Raw genomic sequence first — 20,468 nt, forward strand, 5'->3', positions numbered from 1 at the left:
AATAAGTAAATTACAGGAGTAGTGCTGCATTTTTATTTAGCCTTTTATATTGCGAGTTACCCACTGTTGTGGCCACAGACCATTACGCAGTCATATTCCGGAATACAAGCATAGTTGGTGTGCCTGGTTAATAGTGTTTATTATAGTATTTCTTGTGTAAAGCTTCTGGTGTCAACCGTGTGTTGGCTTTTTTTTGTTTATTTAGTGTGGCTTGAAGATGTGCCTGTTTTTACAGAAATGGGTAAGATGAATCGGACAGGGCACAACTACGTCCATGTCTTCAATAAGAGTCAGTGAATGGTGCCCTCTGTGTGGCAGATGATTTGGTTCTCAAGGTGGTGGTGTAGTCGTGAACTCAATTGGCACAGTCTACTTTGTTTCAAACATTTCAGTTTCCATTAGAGAAATGATATGTTAAACAGATTGGGGGAACAGCCAAGTCTGTTTGAAAATGAGATACCAGATTGGGTTACTTGTACGTAAGAAAACCACGCCCATGAGAAAAGATCATCCGAAGCCAACACAAAACATATCTAGATGTGCAGTGGATACAGCCATGAAGGAGAAATATCGTACCACTGGGACAGAGCAGAATGTTTGACATGCTGGAGATATGAGATCTCCAGTTCAGAGATGTGAAAATAGTTTGGCGATGGTGTTCTATAGTTATTGTAGTCTGCAGAGAAGGAATGTTGGAGTTCCAAGATAACTTCTGTTGGCATTGATTAGACTGGCAAGAACTAGAGCAGAGGCCACTATGAAGGAATGCCATGAAATTACTTTTATTCTCCATGTTTTGTTTTTGTGTGAAATAGCTGGAGAATGGCTGTACTTTACATTCTCCTGTTTAGATGGTTGAACTTTATTACATAGTTTCATATCTGTTGTCAGTATTGGTTTTGGGAAGAAAAACTTGCACAAACGTCTGTCTAAATTCTCAATGAGTAAACAAAATAAATATCTGTATTTGTCATACATGTATGTCCCATAAATTTAATTGTCCCTTATAATTGATGCATTGTTCAAAGCTTGTACTGGACACAGATTTGTTCTATATATCTGAACCCAGTGCTAATAGGCTTTTAGCTAATAGTTGGGAAAATACTCTTGGTATTGATCACTTTGTTTCTGTATTATATGTTTACAGTGTAAACCCTAAGATCTTGTTTTTTTTGCATACTCATCTGTACATCTGTTCTAATATCTGTTGAAAGATGTGTACTCAAACACATCATGAGTTGTACTTAAACTATCTCTGATGTTATTTGCTGCCCTATTGTAACAAAACAATTATTGTATTCAGCGTTTTAAGAGAGCACAGAATGGTGATATTCGTGGGATATTGTACTAACTCTCCTTCAATGTTACATTAAACTGTACATAGGGGGTGGTGTCAGGCATTTTTACCCCCCCACCCCCTAGTGTCACATCAAAATGTAACTGTGTGAAGTACTGCAAAATGATCTAAAGACAAAGGTAATTCTCTTCTTAGTGTGACTTACAGCCTTCTGAAAATAATCTGACAGTACATTTAGAGTGTACTCTGTTGAAGTTCCCCTTTCTTTGGCTTACAGAACCAAGTCTGTGTTTCCTATATTTTGTTGAAGGTGAAGTAACGACTTCCACAGCAGCTATTCGTTTGTCCAATTCTCAAGCATTAAGTCGAAATGAAGTTTCAAAATTCCAACGTGTTATGTCTTGGTTTGTGTAAATATTATTGTGCATTGCAATGTTAAGGTTTCCGTTGTGTTGCCTTGTTCTAGAAGCATTCTTCCTACGTTCTGGAATGGAACGACTATTCTTTAAGGTAAACTGATTTAAGAATTCCAATTTTATTAAAGACAAGGCAGCTAGCATTATGCATAACCGTTTATTCACAACTTTTGAGCAGCAATACTTAAACCTCCAGACCAAAACCTTAAACACATTAAAGCAGAATCCTCAGTTCCATAAACAGCCTTATCCCTTTTCCTCTTTTGTTTGATTTTTCTATATCACCTCCTCCTTCCTCTTGATGTCTTTTGTCTGCCTGTTCTGTAATATATAAATCAAAATGATCTCAAATTAAACCCTTTAAGCTCCATCAATTTTCATATTTATATAAATTCAGTTACTCTTAATATATTTCCTTTTATATTCCCTACCCACCAAAGCTCTCTTCTCAATGGGAGTAATAAGTGGGATAATGCTAGCCTTCTTGTCTTTATTAAAATCATTATTCTTATTTAGTTAACTTTTAAGAATCATTTTATGGCAAGACAGAAGGCCAGCATTATGCAAGTTAAGTTTTTCAACGCACACTTTGAAACATATTCCACAGTCTTGAACTACAACCTTCTACATGTGTCAGCATTATTCCAGTCTGGCGCAAAGTCATAATCTCCTCTAGTTGTCCTCTTAACATGAATACCTTCCTAGCCGCAGCACCCCTGAAAGAAGGGACTGTAAAATTCGATAAATATGCACCTGCTTCCTTCATTGCACCCTTAACCCATCTAGCAGTTGCTGCATTTGTCACTGCATTTTAAGATTTCACATAGGAAGTTAACATCTGATCCACCACATCACACCTTTTCTCCAGCATCCTACTTTCATACTCCTTAATACATGTAACCACATACAAATTTGGTAACCTGTAAAAAACGGACCCAGATATTGCCTTGTCTTCTAAACTTCAAAAATTACTCCATCTGGTTGAAAAAAATCTATTGGACACTTCACACGCCTTTATATCAGATACCCGCCTGAATGATGACAAGCACAGAAAAGTTCCTAACTTCCAAGGTAACTCTTATACTCAAATACCTGTTGCTAGGCCATCTTTCAAACAACTTCAGCACCAAATCCATGTCCCATGAAGTTTTATATGTTGTACTAGGTGGTCTTCTCAACCTAATTCCTTTAATCACCCTGAATACCAATAGACTTCTGCCACTGATAAACCTTGATTTGAAGAATATGCTTCTGCAATTGCTGATTTAAAGCAATTGATTGTTTTAAATGGTAAACATTTCTCAAACATATCTACCAAAACATTTGCTACCTCTACTTCATCTTCTGCCATGGGATCCAAATCCTTTGCCACAAACCAACGTAACAATATCTCCCATTCTCTTCTGTACTTCTTACCCATGCCTGGTGCCCATGACTCAGAGTAAATCTGTAGCTGTTCTGAAAGACCTGAGAAATTTCTTGAATGGCTGATATTCTCCATACCAGAAGGTTGAGCAAATCAAACTCCACCAACGGATGCTCCTTCCCTTCCACACCTTTCAAAAGCTATATGCACTACTTTATTAAATAAGGTATCTGTTGTTCTCTCCATAATCGGAAGGAATCAAGCCTGTGTTTTCCAAGATGGAGTCACTAGTACTATTTGACTTGTCTGTGTTCTTACATGCACTAACACCCTCCGAATCATTAAAAAAGTGGAAATGCCTATTCCTTCATTCCTCTCAAATCTTGAAGGAATGCATCCGCTGCCATAGCACCTGCATCTGGCCTTCAACTTATATAATGTGGTAACTGATAAGTCAGTCAAAAGCAAATAGGTCCACAACCAGTGGACCTATCCTAATTTCCAGAATTTTCTGAAATTATTCCTCCACCAGTTTACATTTATAATCTTATCAAATTCTTTGAATTTCAGTCTGCAACAACATTGTGAACATCACGAATATTCTGCCTTCAACCCAGTTTTCTGTTCCAAACAAAACTTCCATATTTCCTTTGCTAATTCTGTTAAACTCCTTGACCTGCTTTTATTTGTTTATGTAAGTCACTATTGTGATATTGTCCATCTTGAACAACACTGAACTCCCTTGCAGCACTCATGAAGCTACGTAAAGCGAACAATCTTGCTTTTGTTTCCAGATAATTTGTGTTCTATTCTCTTCCCCTGTCTACTCCCTGAACATATTGCATCCCAAACTGATTTGCTTGTATCAGTCTCCAAAATAGTCTGGACTTGCTCAAAAAATTGCCTCACCATTCCAGGCTTACAAATTTTGCATCCACCATAGCAGTTCCCCCGTCATTTGCTGCCTCAAGGGGACTTTGTCCCCGTACTACAATCGTTTCGTCAAACCTAAATAAAATACACTGACGGGCCATGTAATGTAATAGACCTGGAAATACTGCCTGAATTGATGAAAATAACAAACCAATCGCATGTGCCAACTGTCTCAACTTGTCTTTCTGCTTAGTTGACATTATCTTTATCACGCTCTTTATCTCTGGTAACTGTATTTGACTCACTACTTTCTGCTACAAATCCCAGGTTGCTTTGGAGTTAAAACTGACAACTCCTCATTTATTATAAATCCCAAAGTGTCCTGCAAATTCCTTACTAACTTCAGTTGTTCCTTCAACACCTCCACATCCTGACTCATTATCAAAATGTCGTCCTAACAAATAATCATTCTTACTCCCCCTTTCTTGTGACAAACCCAGTACAGGTCTTAGAACCTTCGTGAAACACCAAGGTGCCGCTGATGAACCAAAAGGAAGACGATTCAACTGGTATAACTGTTCATTCCATCTGAACTGTAATTTAAAAAAAAAAAAAAAAGCTTTGTCTTTCTTCTGCCATTGAAATCGTGAAGTAGGCATCCTTGAGATCCATCTCGACTAACCAATCTAAATCTTGAAGCATGTCACTCAAAGGTGAATACCTTCCATTTTGAAGTGCCTATATGCCACAAACTGATTGAATTTTTTTGCCTGTCTCCTCCCTTCGTCCTTGTTTCCTCTGAGAAATAAAGTACTCGCATATCTCGTCTTCTCCCCTACCTTTACTATTGCATCTTTTGATAACATTTGCAAACTCTCTTCTTCTGCTACATTCTCCAAATCCTTCTGAAAACCCAATTTTTTAGGTTCTTTCGGTTGCTGTTGCCCTGTATTGAATTCCATTGGATAACATCCTATTGCTGCTAGCATTCACGCATGCATTCCGTGTAATTTCTTTTCCTTGATCTTTGAAAAATCTCAACCATCCTCCCACCTTGGTACGATAGAACAAAAAACAGTCCTCATTCTCTCCATCTCTCTGACACCTTGCCCACATCCTCTAGCAGCCCTTCCCCATCAGGGCTTGAAAAATCTGAGTCCTATTTTATCAGGTTGAGCTATTTTTAGAACCTACTGGTCCCTTCTGGCCAGGGAACCTGAGCTGTAAAGGAACAGGTGTTCTGTTCATTCAAAAAATGAATGAGCAATAAAGATGCCTTTAAATCTTGACACTTTTTATTTTTTTTAATAAAACAATTTTATTCATTTTGTTGAAATAAGGGAGAGAATGAAAAGGAGGAAGAGGAACATTAGACAGGTAAGGTCTGGCACAGCCAGCCTAGAATCATACTTACAATGATAATCTCTTTGAACCATATGACAGATACACAGTGTTGCTATACAGCGAGGAGAGACACACATGCATGTTTGGTTCACAGGAGAAGACCCAACCATTTCCCCCATATCTTCTTGTGCTTATGGGGGCAGCCCCTTGCCTCATAAATTAACTTTTCTCGAATAGCACACCAGTCCACTCCGCACCTCCATTTCTGGAGGGTTGGCCCCGTGGGATAGTTACAGGCAACTGCAAGGTCTCTCTTGGCCACCAGCATGGCTGTACCAACAAATGTTCGATTAGGTCTTGTGCCCTCCAACTCCTCCATTGTGTCCAGCAGAACCAGTTTTGGGGACAGCTGTTCCCTTCCCAGCACAACAGTCAATTCACAATTTGTTACCCCAATATTTCTGTATTAGTAGACATATCCAAACCATATGAAAAGTCTACAGAGTCCACTGTACACTCTGGACATTGAGCGGAGGGCGAATCCCTACCTGATATAGTCTCAGGAGATAGGTAAGCCCCATACAAAAAGTATAAGTGCACCGCACGCAGTCTTGCAGACACCACAACGTTCTGGGTGCCATTAGTGCCTCCACCCAGTCAGTTCCTTCAGTGGGTCCCAGCCAGCCCTTCCATTTGTTCCTGATTTGTTTAAGGTGGCCTGGAGCATTATTAATTAACCTTATATAAATTTGGGATGCTCCTTTTATCTTGACACATTTGCTGTCTGTTCAAGGACGGGTCAAATGTCAGTTTGTCTTCTTATTTAGTGGTGCTTATCTTATCCTGAAAAATGGCGTTTACTCTTCTCTTACTACAGTTAAGTGATTTTGTAAAGTGAGCTTTCTGACCAACACTGTGAAACAACTTTGTAGGATGTCATTTTTTAAACACAATTTTTCAATAGCTTGTAAATAAATTGTACAAATATTTCAAAATCTATCAGGAATTGCAAATGCACGTTTTTGTATTACAGAAGCGTGATGCAAAAATGTAAATATGTGCAAACCAAATAAGAGCACTTTTACTCTTTCCAAACATTTGTTTGTACATTATATCGTTTTATCAGTAAAACAGTGTCTCACTTGGACATTTTGTGACTATTTCAATGTAAAACTGCTGACTGAAAATGATAGTACACTACCACTTCATGCTTTAGTTACATATTCATTAACAGTGATAGTTTTGAACCATGATTAGAGAAACATTCTTGCCCCTTCCCGCTGACAATACTGTTGATGAACTAAGAGCAGGGCACAGGAATTATGCAATAGAAGAGGTCCAAATTATGTGGCAGGGTTAAGTAAATCATGTGGCAAGAAAAGGCAAATTATGCTGCATCACGCGGCACATTTTGCAATAATAGTACATTTTATCATTTTTAAACTTGATAACGCACTCTGGCCACTGGGCGTACCTCATTAGTACCAAGTTAACACCCAAATATATACAGAAAGGTCACCCGTCCAGATTTGCAAAGGGCCTTTTACTGTGTGGCCACATGTTGTCTCATATTTAGCAACTTATGAACCTTTTGAACTAGAAACATTTTCTTTGTTAAAATCTGCAGATTATGCAACAGATGTTGAATTATGTGGCAAACACAACAAATCTACAATTATCTGAAAATTGCAGCGGACGCACAATCACATAATTCCAGTGGCCCTAAGAGGCCTCTCATATGTTGCGTATCCTATGTGTGGCTAGAATTGTATTCTATATGGGACAAAGCTTTAGTCTAGTGAGCAAGAGTTTTTATTTTTTGTACAGTAGACCTGCTGCACTAACATATTTATAATATGTGATAATGAAGAAAATGGTGTTCCAGTGAATTAAAGTATTTGCAGAGGATTACATAATTTTGAAACTAGTTTATGGGTCAAGAGCATTGCAGTTCGGTTGAGTAGATTTAAGTCGCTAGACCTGCAGGTCTGGTAACATTTTTATGATTTTTCTCTATTGTTCCCATTACTTTGGTAGCCTGAATACTGGGATTTATAGTTTGCTGGCTGAAAGGTTACACCCTCCTCCCAGCCCTCCCATAAAAGCTGATTCCAGTAAATACTCTAAGCATTGAGAACTGCCCTTTACTTGTGAATGTCTGAACATATTTTTTTGATAAACACCCCCTTGTCCAGTGTACTCAAAGTGACCTTGGTCTCCAACGGGCTGAATTCAGGAAGCACTGTCTGACGGAATACGTACCTTTAAGGCGTGTCGTAGTTGCAGATATTTATGGAATTGAGTTTTGGAAAGGGAATCTACCTGTTGGAGTTCTTGACACAACACATACAAGCCTCTCGGACATCTCCCAGAAGTGTAATGCCAATGGTATCCCATCTGCTAAACCCTTCAAGGGCAGATACTTCCCTTAGCCAGGCACCCTGCCATAATTGGGTATGTTGGGTGAGTTCAGACCATCAGCCACTGGAGCGCAGCGCTGGTCTCCACTCGGTGAGCACCTTCCAGGTCACCTCTGGAGAGCATTGCCAAAATGAAGAAAACTCTACATTAAGGAGCTCTAGCTGGTATGCCAGGTCCAACCACCCAGCCAGTTGTTGACTACCAACAGTTGTGAGGCTAGATAGTATAATGACAAATTATACATCCCAAGCCTCCCTTCATAGTAGCCCTGTTGGCAGGTTGAGAATGCTAAGCAGAAATTGTGCCATAGGAATCTGATTCCATCTCGTTAAACCAGTGCCTAGAGATTGTGTGGGGAAAGCTTTGGAGGAAGTAAAGAAACCTGGGCAGTATCATTTTATATAATGCTATCCTGCCCATAACATTTAGAGGAAGTTCTTGCCATTTGTGAAGGTATTCTTTAATCCTACGGGTAAGGGATGTAACATTAAGGGACCATTTCAGCTAAGGCTCCAAGGCAACTCTGATGCCCAAGAATCGAAAGCTGAGGCAACGGATTGGAATAGTATTTTGCCAGTCAAAGCAGTGTCGCGCAGGTTGTAATGGAACTAGGACTGACTTCTTGGGGGAGCGGGGGGGGAGGGGGTTGTGGGGAGTGGCACACCTTTTTGCGCCACTTGAGCAAATAGGTTCAGTAGATGAGGAGTGATGATTTCTCTGTATTTACTAAAGTACTCTGCAAGATAGCCATCAGAACCCAGTGTTTTACCAGCTGCCATTGCGGTTATGGCTGCATAAATTTCGTCCAGGCTAATGGGTTCTTCTAAGTCCTGCCTTTCGAGGCTGAAGAGTTGGGGGAGTGGCACTTAGTTAATGCGAGGGGCTGTCAGTTAGGCATGGGCGCCCTCATACAGCTTAGCATAGTAGGCAGCAAATTGTGGGGCGATTGCTAGGGAGGCACGGTGAGAATGCCCTGTGTCATCACTTATCTCCTGGATAACTGTATTGGCTAGGGTGCGAGAAGCCAGCCTGTACAATTCTTATTGCCCCATCCGTAAACCTGTGCCGTGGAAGCTTGCCACATGTGTTTTGTAGTTTCACGGGGAAGGTGTTGGATCTCTTATTGAAGCAACGGTAGTTGCCTGGTGATGACGCTGTAAGTGGCAGGGAAGAGCTGCGCCTTGAGGCGCAGGGTCGGAGTCTCAAGTCATGTGACATGTTGGTGTCTGGTATATTCTGCTACCCTAAGATGATGTTGGGCATGCCCCTGATTGATAGCTTTTGCAAGCAGCCCAAAGAGTACGGGGTGATTGCACTGACCCTTTATTAGCCTGAAAAAGGATTTGAATATAGAAAACAGAAATATCTGGGGCTGGCATGAGGAGCATATCCATGCACGCATGTGTGTGATGAAGTGCACTGACGGTTGGAGTAGGAGCCTATTGAGTCGATGGAGGGATTGAGAACTGTACTAAAGTCACCCCCTAGAAGTGTAAAACCTGATGGAAGGTGTGTTACTACATCCAGGAAAGCATCTACGAAGGAGTCTAGTGCAAGGGGGGGAATTAAGTGGGCCACCGTCAATGCAGTGTGTGCCTGTTCAATCGCAAACCATTGTGTCTGCAGGCATCCATGATTTGAGCCATTGTTCTAAGAACTTGGTGGGTCAAGAATTCTCCACCACTTCTGGAAACCCCACGAATCGTAAGTTGTTGTGTCTGGATCGATTCTCGGTGTCTTCAGCTTGTTGATGGAGTTCGTTAGTATGGGCCCACAGTTGGGCAACCTTGGTCTTGCGATCCATGATCTCTTCCTCGAATGTGTATACACAGCTGTCCACCTCTGTGATGAGACATGCCGCGATACGCAAGTCTTGGCTAAGAAGACCTACTATTTTGCGTACCTCTCCAGTCTTTGTCAGCATTGTGTGAGGTCTGTATAGCCTGAAGGAACTGGGCCTGGTTTATAAATTTCACGGGGGGTTGGATTGGGGGCAGGCCCTCCAGCCCGAGCCGGTCCAGAATCAGCAGGTGGCGTGGAGAACAGGCCTGAGCAGCTTCCGCCGATAGAGCCATGCCACTTATCCAGAGCTGTCAGCACCACAAGCCTCCAAACATGAGTCTGCTTCTCCCAGAGGGAAGAGGGTGGGGAGGGCCCAAGCACGATCAGGATCCAGGCCCCCTAGCCAGGACCCCCCCTAGACAGGGCCTTCCTCTCCCCAAGGCCTCCCAGGACAGCCACTGCCAGCCTCGCGAGTCACGCCTTAGGCAAGGGCCTGGTCTGCCATGATGGACCACTGCGGTCCAGGGAAGGTGTCTGCGCTGGTGTGCCGGAGGGCTCAGACTCTCCCAAATCAGTCACAGGTCTTCCAGAGTCACCTAGCATGTTTACCTGCGGAGAGATGGTCAGACGCTGCAGGTGATGGCGACGGATGATGAAGGGGTCCGGAGCACTGAGTGTGACCGTCATATTGTCACCCCAAGCCACACCCATGTCTAAACATATTTGCGTAAAGATTTAACCATTCCTTTGCCAGATAAGCCCCTTTGCTTCCTCACTTGAGTCTTTCCTAGCTAAATCTCCTAATTTCGGGTTAGTACCCATTAACACTGTTCTTCATCTTTGTACTAGTAATCCAGCATTTGCAGTGCACAGAAAAGGGTGCTCATTGGCACCATCCTTTCAATAGATGTATACCTACATGACTGTTTCAAATAAGCTTCTGCCACTGTATCAAAAATCATCGCCTGTGGTCCCAGAATATCTAGAGCCCTGATCACACCAAACTTTTTCTAGGGTTTCCTGCCCATCATAAAGAGGTATGTGATGAATCGTGGGTCTAGGTTTGGTGTCAGTCACCCTTTTACCAATCACTGGTTGCAAATATTCTTCCTTCATGATATTCCCCTTATCTTTTTCCATTGTTTTTCTTATTCTTAAGGGCCACCAGTCCTTTCTTCTCAAGTGTCTTAAATCTTTTGGATCAAGTAGTTTCTATTAATGGTTCTGTTACTCTTTTAATTTATTTTAATCCTTTCGACCAAAATGTTTGGCCTTTCTTAAATTCCTCATCCATACAAAACATATAATCAAGGACTAGAATATCAAACAAAAGACAGTGGTTGTGCACGAAGTTCGCACCTCCTATACATATGTATATTGTAGTAAAACAAACACAGTCAATACAATAATATCAAGTAGCACACTGGGTGCCCAAATGGTAAGCATCCAGCCCCTAAGGATGCAGTTAGTATCATTTGAATTTCAAATGATACGTGAAAGTATTCATCCGATTGTTCCATTTAATGATATCCATCATACATCTAGAGAAACAGCTAACACGTGTTTCGTCAACATGACTTCCTCAAGGCAAAAGGAAAGTAAATTTTCAAATAACAAATGTTTCAATTACACAATTCATAAGCACCAAATCGTCCTAAAGGTGCATTTCTTGAGACTATATAGTAGAAGCCTGCAATTTAGACAACAGACGCGACCATGATAAGCCTGTCAGAGCGTAAGTAGTTTTTCAGACGCCAAGTGTCGATAACCTACCTTACCGACACTTGGCGTCTGAAAAACGACTTTTTTTATAGCGTCATCGAAACATTTTGTTATTTGAAAATTTCCTTTCCTTTTGCCTTGAAGCCATGTTGACTAAACACGGGTTGGCTGTTGTTTCTCTGGATGTATGATGGATATCATTATATGGAACAATTTCCTTGAAGCTAATCACACCAAAGCAGCTTTCTAATTTTAGATGAGTGTAGAGAAGCCATTGCTAGACTTGTGAAATAAGAAAAATTGATAGATGTGCAAGTAAACAAATAGGCTTGTTCAAAAACGTGTGGGTAATTTTATGGGATGTCCGGCATAAGGGAAAAAGTGCAACAAATGGAATACGGCTTGGCATTTGATGAAAATGTGCAGAGCAAGTGGGTGCAAGTGAGCTTTGTAGCTTAAGGGTTAACAGTAATTTAATTTCTATATGAAGAATGGTTGTATTGATATTGATACATGAATGTAAGATTTCTGATGAGTACATCTACCTGTAGATTCCTCACCCTTTTTGAATACTCCCAATGCGCCAGCATTCAATGGTATTTATTTTTCTAGCTCTCCACGTCGACGATGACATCACAATGGGGCTGATGTGCACGCAACTCTGTCTGATGTCATCGGAGCCAAAAGAATCCTCGCTGGCATGCTGACGTTGGTTCCTTTTTTTCTGCCCCTTTGACGCTAATGGTTTGTGTACCCCTCCCGGTGGTTACACTGTCGCAAGCTTCCTCGAGTTTTCTTTGTGCTACAATGTCTCCGCAGAAGAAGTCGGGCTTTAAGCCTTTTAGAGAGCGTGGAGGTCATATGTCAGTCACTGACCCATGTGAAAATTGGCTCTAATGCCCGAGTTCCGAACACGAAGCTCTTCTCGTCAGAGTTTGAACCTGAAGGCACTAAAGGAAAGGGAGGCAAAACTGTTCCTATTAAAGGCTTAGGAGAAGCAGGGTCATCTAAGATCCAGGCTGCGAGAGGAGCCGTCGACCTACAAGTCTTCCAGGTTGCACAAGAAGCGGTGTCGCTCATCCCGAGATATCTTTGTCGCCAGCTTCCAAGTCTTGGCGCCATTCAGCCTGGGAGGCGAGTCCCACCCTATCTCCTCCACTACTGAAGTTGTATTAGATTTCACTGTCTGTCTTTTGTTGAGATCTATGCTTCGCCCATGAGTCCTGCAGCACAGTTCTCTCCTGTTACTCCACTGGACCAGGAGGTTGAAGAGCAGTAGTCCAATCAGGCCCAGCCTCCACAGGAATATCTGACCTTTACGGCTCCTGGGGCCAACCCATCTGATTTATTAAATGCTATGTTTAGAGTTTCAGTGGGGCGATGGCCCCTGCTGGTGAGCCTACAGGCCCCACAGGTCATTTGGCCTTTAACCTTGGAGGCTTTCTTGCACCATATAGGAAAGGCTCCTTTCATGCCTTTTCTGCCCATGACCCCATATCAGTGGTCTGGAATGGGACGCGAAAGACACCATCACCTTTGGAGATGACCGTGCCACTGGCGCCGATACCTGCGTCAGATAAATCTTGTCCAGCGTCAAGTCATTCTACTCCTGCCTGGAGTAAGACCCTGGCACCAGCTTCACTAGTGCCGCAATAGGCATCCTCGACATCTGTGTAATCACTGTTGACTCCACAGCTGGAGTCCAGATTGAGGTCTAGGAGGAAAGCCTTGAGGCTTTTGGATGAGCAACAGTTTATAGAAGAGCAGCAAGACCTCACGGAAGGAGATCCTTCTGCCTTCTCATGACATTGAAGGTGTTTAGTTGGTGAGTGGGCTGGACACTTCTTGTGAGTGGAAGTTGTTATTCTCTGGAGGTATTCTTCCTTTGGCGTTTACTTCATATCATGAAGTAATCAGGAAGGCAGCTGAACTTCTGGACTTGCTACTGCCCACAAAGGAGCTGAAATCGAACATTCTGACTGAACACCTGCTGCGTCGGGACCCCTGCTGCCTTTTAATGAGGTTTTGACTGATCCAGCCCTGGCTGTGTGGCGGAAGCCTGTGACTAATCCTGCTGTTTCAAAAGCCATTGCCAGGAGGTATAGAGCTGTGCCATGTGACCCGCAGTTTGAGTCAGCATCCATCACCTGAAAGCCTGGTGGTGCAGGCTTCTTCTTCGAAGGCTGCTCCTGGTTCCTTCCCTACGACTCCGGCTGACAGGGAATCAAAACTTATGGAACAATCTGCTAAAAATATATTTTCCTCAGGTAGCATGGCATTGAAGTCAGTAAATGCTTTGTGTGTGTTGAGCAGATATGTCCATACATTGTAACTCGGCCAAGGAGATTGCTGCCATATGTCCAGGAACATTTTAAGGAGCTGCTTCAGGATAGTCAAGTGGCAGCTAGACAGGTTATTCAATCGGGCCTGCAGATGGCAGACTGTTTCCAGGGCCATGGATTGCAAGCAGAAGGCATGCATGGCTTAGTGGGTTGAGGTTATCCCCTGATGTACAGTCAATTTTAATGGATCTCCCTTTTGACTGGTTCAGATTGTTTGGATACAAGGCACAATCAGCCTTAGAAAAGTTTAAGGTGAGTAAGACCTCTGCTAAGTCATTAGGTCTTCAGATGCTCTCCTCGAAGCAGACCTTTCCATAGGTGTACGGGGTTCAGCTGCAGCTCCTCCTTTCGTGAGAGGCACCACTTCCAAGGTCAGGAGTCTGCCAGCACTCTATAAATCTGACAGAGGTCTTGGGAGACCTAGGCAGCATTGTGCCATCCATCAGTCTTCTGCCGCCTCCAGTTCATCCTCCACTGGAAACCTTGCTGGAAAGCATCCATAGTTCTCTCCCCTTTGCAAGAGCACATGTTGACCTTGGGAGGTTAATTCATTTTCTCCAAGAGTGAGAGTCAATAACAGACTCTTGGGTGTTAAGCATTGTAGGAAATGGGCATGCCCTTCCCTTTTAGGAGTTGCCCTTTTTTTCGTGCCCCAGCAAACTATCTTTTCGGAAGAGCACCTGCTGCTGCTTCAGCAGGAGGCAAAGAATCTGATTTTTAGAGTGTGCAGCAGAATTGGTTCCAGAGCAGGAAAAGGGTCAGGGTGTTACTCACAAGATTTTCCTGATCTCCCAGAAAGATGGTTGTTTACAGCCCATGCTGGACCTGAGGATTTTGAATTGGTTACTCAAAAGAAATTCAAAATGCTGACCCTAGCTCTGGTGCTTCTTGCGCTGGACAAGGAAGACTGGATGGTCTCTATCAATTTGCAGGATGCCTATTTTCACATCCCAATTCTGCAGTCTCAAAGGAAGTATCTTCTGTTTGCGGTCCTTCCTTTTAGTCTGTCTTCTGCACCTCGAGTCTTCTCAAAGGTGGTGTCAGTGGTTGCAGCTTATCTCAGAAGGTGGAGAAAATTGGTATTTCCTTACATGGACGATTGGTTGATCAAAGCCAAGGCTCCAGAGTTGGTGCTGCGCCATTTGCAGGTGACAATCCAGTTGTTGTTCAACCTGGGCTGTTCGTTAAACATGTCTAAGTCTCACCTGGATTCCTCTCAGCAACTCCTGTTCATAGGGGCAGTACTGGACACAACACTGAATCACTCTTACCCTTCTCAGATGATTTGGTATATTCAGGCTATGTTTGTTTCGGAATGGAACAGTTGTTTCAGGCCTCAAGGTCCTATGCCTGCCCAGTCCACTCTAGGGTGAGGAGCACATCTGGGGGATCAGGATATCAAGGGAGTTTGGTCTCCAGAAGAACATGTGTTTCACATTCATCTGTTGGAATTAGGGGTGATACGTCTGGCTCTCAAGGCCTTCCTCCCTTCCATTTGCAGTCAGTCGGTTCAAGTCCTGACAGACAACACTACTGTGATCTGGTACATAAAAAACAGGGAGGAGTAGGGCTGTAACTTCTCTGCAGAGAGGCTCAATCCCCTGGAGGTGTACCTGTTGTTGACGTCTGCAAGGCAGCAACTTGGGCTTCCCTCCACACTTCCGCCAAACATTACTGCTTGGACTCAGAAGTGAGGAGCGACGGCAATTTTGCCCATTCTGTGCTACGGTACTTCTTGGTATAGCCAAGTAGGCAACCACCTTAGAGTAAGGGACTACTTTGGGATTGTATTCGAAAGTGAGGAAATCCACAGGTAAATGTATCCATCAGAAGAACAAGTTACTTACCTTCTGTAATGCTTTTTTTTCTGGTGGCTACAGTATCTACCTGTGGGTTGCTCACTGAACCACCTGCCTCCCCATTGCCTGTCTGGATATACCGAGAAGAAAAGTGGTTGTATACATATTTTTGCAAGGTTGTATATAAAGAATGTATGTTTATGTGTGTGGGTGTGTGTGTGTCTCTGTGTATATACATGTATATATTCTTGTGTGTAGTTAGCACGTGTTGTGCTTTTGTTGGTATTCACCCATTGTCCTTGAAGGCACAGCAAAAAAAGTGGGTTACACTGACGTCACCGGGGACTTATAATGGCTCCTTTGATGTCAGTCATGTGCGGAGCCATTCCATTGTGACGTCAATGTGGGGAGCTAGAAAGAAAGAAAATAATTCCAGTCCAATGCTGGCGCATTGGGAGTATTTAAAAGTGAGGATTCCACAAGTAGATACAGAATCCACCAGAAAAAGTGCTACCGAAGGCAAGTGACTTCTTCGTTGTGTTTGACTGTTGGTAATTTCAGGCTAAGGTTTGAAGGACCACTTCGCATAGTACATTTTGGGTGTAAGATGTTTGGAGATTTAGATATAGAGCTTATTGAAAAACAAATCTGCACTAAGAATCATGATGCCAGACACAGATGTTCCCTCTCATATTCTGCAACATCAAGCGCTGCTTGGTAGTGTGTAAAGACTAAGTTCAAATGTGGCTGTGAGCTTGGATGTACAGCATTAAAACCTTGTGATGTTTGAAACGTGCATAGTTGTGGTGGTGAAAATAATTTGTTTAACTTTAGTGAAGTATTTGAGGGTAAAACTGGTTCTCTTATTGCTCATATCAATATAATTGTCTAACAGAAGGATGCTAGACCAGTGCCACAAAGTCTGAAGTTTTCCTTTAATCGTGCATGATGATTTAATGTTTTATTGGACAAGACGTGTGTTTACAAAGTTCTAGCACCTGCTGATATCATTTTTATAAACAGTTATATCCCATAATGGACTCACAGTAGCAAGATAGCAAATTAGTCCCTAGATCTCAGTCCGAAGATCTCAAGTTAAATGGAAACCACTTTTCAACGCTATCTGGATGAAATAATATTGATTCACAACATGTGCACTGTTTAGCTCCCAAGAGTAGTAATCTTGGGGAATTTGAAACTTCACCAGTTGTATTGCAACTCTTGGTGGCTCATATCTAAGCAATCTTGTCAGATTGTAGTATTATTGTTTTGGAACATAGCCGGGATCATATCGAAAAGTGCTAATGCAAATTGGTTGAACTTAGTTAAGAAAGTTGATGTTATCCTGTGCTATGAAAACTGAGACACTAAATAAATTGTGTGGGATGGTTTTTATATTTTTTTTAATCAAGCAAGCCCTTCGGTCATGGCCAGACCAAGGGAAGGGTTGACCATTTTATTCTGCTTATCACAACGGTAAGGGTGTTTCTAATTGCACTAATTCTTAAATATCCAAATTGTATGGATAATCCATTCAAAAAAATTGTCACAATTTCCTAATTCATTTTTATAACTCTATAGCCCAAAGGGATATTAGTTGTAGTATTGTTTTTCTATTAGAATCTATTGGTGCATTGAAAAATAGACCTTATGGTGTTTCTTATTGCTTCTATTTAATTATAGGTGGATTTTTTAAATCCTAAAATTGGTAGAGGCTCACTAATTTCAAACCATTTCTCCCTATGATCCCAGTGTGCCAGCCCAGTATGTACATTAGAGAACTTGCATAATTGTTTTCAGATTGTTTTTTCTGTAACTATATAGTGAAGGAAAGAGGAGACTCAACCTCCCTTATTCTTCAGCCAGGGACAACCATTGACTGTATAATCAAATCTCAGATCCTATCTTCCTTTGTTATTACTAGGGGGACCCTGAGAGTGGTTACAGTGACTAGAATACTATGAGGCTAATGCTAGGTATCCCGGGTCAGAAGAAAGTGCCTGTGAAGGGAGTGACAATTTCACCAAGGCAGATTATGGGCTATAGCTTAAGTGGAGGGATACTGATAGAGGCCCGTTTTATTAATATAGCTAAGCAAAATACTCTGTTCATTAGAGGAGGATTACTTTCAGATTCCTCAAATAGCCTTTTAATTGTAGAATCTTTTGTCGCCTTGGGCAATAAAATCAGCGCCTCCCTTTTAGTAATGAATAGGCAAATACGCAGCAGTGTGCCTGGTTTGTTTGTTACACTCTGTCGGGTGGGCTTGCTTGGAATAAAGTGCCCAGGGACAGGGTTGCCGTCACCATTTGCAGGGGTGGGGGAGGTTAAGAGGGCTTTAAAGGACAGAAAGAGGAATATTATGAATTAACTTTGGGATATCCTTGTTAATGCTTGTGCAGTTAAGGATGCTGGGTGGTTCATGCACATAGTTAACTCGGGGAACCCCTTGGCTAAGGTGTCTGATGGCCTGGTGACTAATGTGCCACCAGACTACTGGATCATGCATTTTAGGTGTATATATTGTGCCAACATAGAGGGGCGATCCCATTTATGAAACACAGACCTCTTTTCCCCTATTAGTATCTGGTTGGATTACAAAGAGGTTTTGACTGTGAAAGCGCTTCTATTAAAGGTCTGAGACCCGATGGTTCCCCAGTGGAACTGTTTTTCTAAACCTACGTTTTGGGCTGCTGTAATCACAAATGTAGTAGACTTGCCAGTAAGTTCTGGGCTTCAGTTCACATAGCAACACAAAAGGATGATGGAGGGAGTGCTGAAATGTTTTAAACACTCACCCCCAGTCTCCGATCTAGGTTTAATCCATAGTTTTTTTTTTGCTCACCATGCCACCCCATTTTGGACTCTACCATATGCAAATCAGTCTTAACCTTCTTCCCCATGGGAACAGTTCAGCCCGAACTGCCAGACCAGGTCCTCACTGGACCAGAAACAAGCATCCTTGGGCCGGTTTCAAGGCATTACCCTACATCAGCCTAGCTAGCTCGAATCGAGTGGCACATTGAGAACGGGGCCCACGTACAGGCATACCCTAGACACCCACATATCCTTTATTCATAAAGGCTCAGATTCCTCCAGACTCCATTGTTGCGTCAACTACTTGCAATAGTCAATCTACAGAAGTCACGCCCCTTTCTGTGAAGAAAAGTAAAAAGCTGGATGCGTCAGGTAAAAGGGTCGCAGCTCAAGCAGCCAATCACTGGTGTATTGCTAATGCACAGGCATTGCTAGCACATTATGACAGGGTGCATTGGGATCCCATGGAAGAGCTCCTTCAGTATCTCCCTGAGGAGCACTGTAAGAGGGGTTCTGAAATTGTAACTGAAGGGCAAACTATCACTAATAATTCTATTTGATGTGCGCTGGATGCTGCTGATACAGCAGCACGCAGTAATAATACTGGCGTCATTATAAGGAGACATGCCTTGCTCAGGTGTCCTGGCTTTAAGCTGGAAGTACAACAGGCAGTGTTGAACATGTGCTTCGATAAAGAGCACCTCTTTGGCCCCCAAGTTGACACCACGCTTGAAAAGCTCAACAAAGATAATCTGACTGCCAAAGCTATGGGGGCACTCCAAGCCAGTACACACTTGAGGTACTTTTCATCTCCTGGGGTTCACAAGAGTATTTCAGTTATCCTTAACAGACCAGTCTTCCCCACAAACAAAAGCCGGCTCTCAATCATATGCCAGAGGCTATTATAGAGGTTCTGATAGAGGCAGAGAAAAAACATCTACTTATAGAGGTTCCTCATCCTCTACCAAACACTGCCTCTACCTACCACCACACACCACTCCTGTAGGGGGCAAACTTCAATATTTTTAAGCTCAATGGTCTCGCATTGCCACGGCCCTATGGGTTCTTTCAATTATCCCAAGATGGTTACTGTTTAGAGCCCATCTCCACTCAGCCAAACATACCCCCTCATGCTCACAGGCTTCCCAAAAACATCTCACTCTTCTCAAAGTTCAGTCTTTCTTCTCAAAGGGACCATAGAGCCAGTTCCATTAACACATCCATGTACGAGAGAATACTTCCTGTATTTTCTAATACCCAAAAAAGACAGGTCTCTCAGACCAGTCCTAGGTGTCGCACCCTTAAACCATTACTTTCTGTCAGAACACTTCCATATGGTCACTCCAAGATGTCATTCCTCTTTTCCAACAAGGCGACTGACAGCCTTAGATCTAAAAGATCCCTATTTTCACATTCCTATCCATCCAGCACACCGGTAATATCTCACATTTGTGGTTGCAGGAAAACTTTACCAATTCAAAGTCTTACCTTTTGGGATCACAGCTGCTCCCAGAGTATTTACAAAATGCCTGGCAGCAGTTGCTGCACAACTCGAAAGACAACACATGCGTGTCTTCCATTACTTATTAAAGCCAACACCTTCCAACAATGTCAACATCACACTCGATCGCCTACACACTCTAAGATTCACAATCAGTTACCTCAAATCCCATCTCCAACCCCTTCAGATATAACATTATTTAGGAGTGGTTCTCAGTACACAATTAGGAATGGCGTTTCCCAACTCAGCCCATGTTCAAGCCTTTCAAACATTGATTGCTTTAACAGAAAACCATTCATACACAGTGAGAACTTTTGTGCTTACTAGGGATAATGGCATTGTGCCTCGTGCCAGACTTCAAATGTGTCCCCTTCAACAGTGCCTAGCTCATCAGTGGTCTTGGGCACAGTGTGAACTGGAAGATCTAGTGTTGTTGGACCACCAGACTCCTCGCTGTCTGCAATAGTGGAACATCACCAACCTTTTGAAAGGGTGGACCTTTTTGGACCCTGTGCCTCAGATCACTCTCACTACAGATGCATCACATACCAGTTCTGGAGCCCATCTCCAAAACCTCACAGTCCAAGGCTTATGGAACACAACTCGACAGCCCTTACACATCAGTCACCTGGAACTGCAGGCAGCCTCCCTGGCAATAAAGGCGTTCCTTCCACAACTACATTGCAAAGTGATGCTAGTGCATACAGCCAACATGACTGCCATGTACTATCTTCAAAAATAGGAGGGTGGGGGAACACTATCTTAACTATCCCATCTTGCTCAAACAA

General features: G+C 42.7%; 1 protein-coding gene across 2 annotated transcripts in view; it reads left to right on the forward strand.

Annotated features, from left to right (window-relative positions):
* The window catches only part of PPP4R3A (protein phosphatase 4 regulatory subunit 3A), a 266,563-nt gene that overhangs the window by 60,860 nt on the left and 185,235 nt on the right, over nt 1-20,468 (forward strand). The gene's annotated exons all lie outside the window — the stretch shown is intronic.

The sequence above is a fragment of the Pleurodeles waltl genome, chromosome 9, assembly GCF_031143425.1.
Source record: "Pleurodeles waltl isolate 20211129_DDA chromosome 9, aPleWal1.hap1.20221129, whole genome shotgun sequence".
Taxonomy (NCBI): domain Eukaryota; kingdom Metazoa; phylum Chordata; class Amphibia; order Caudata; family Salamandridae; genus Pleurodeles; species Pleurodeles waltl.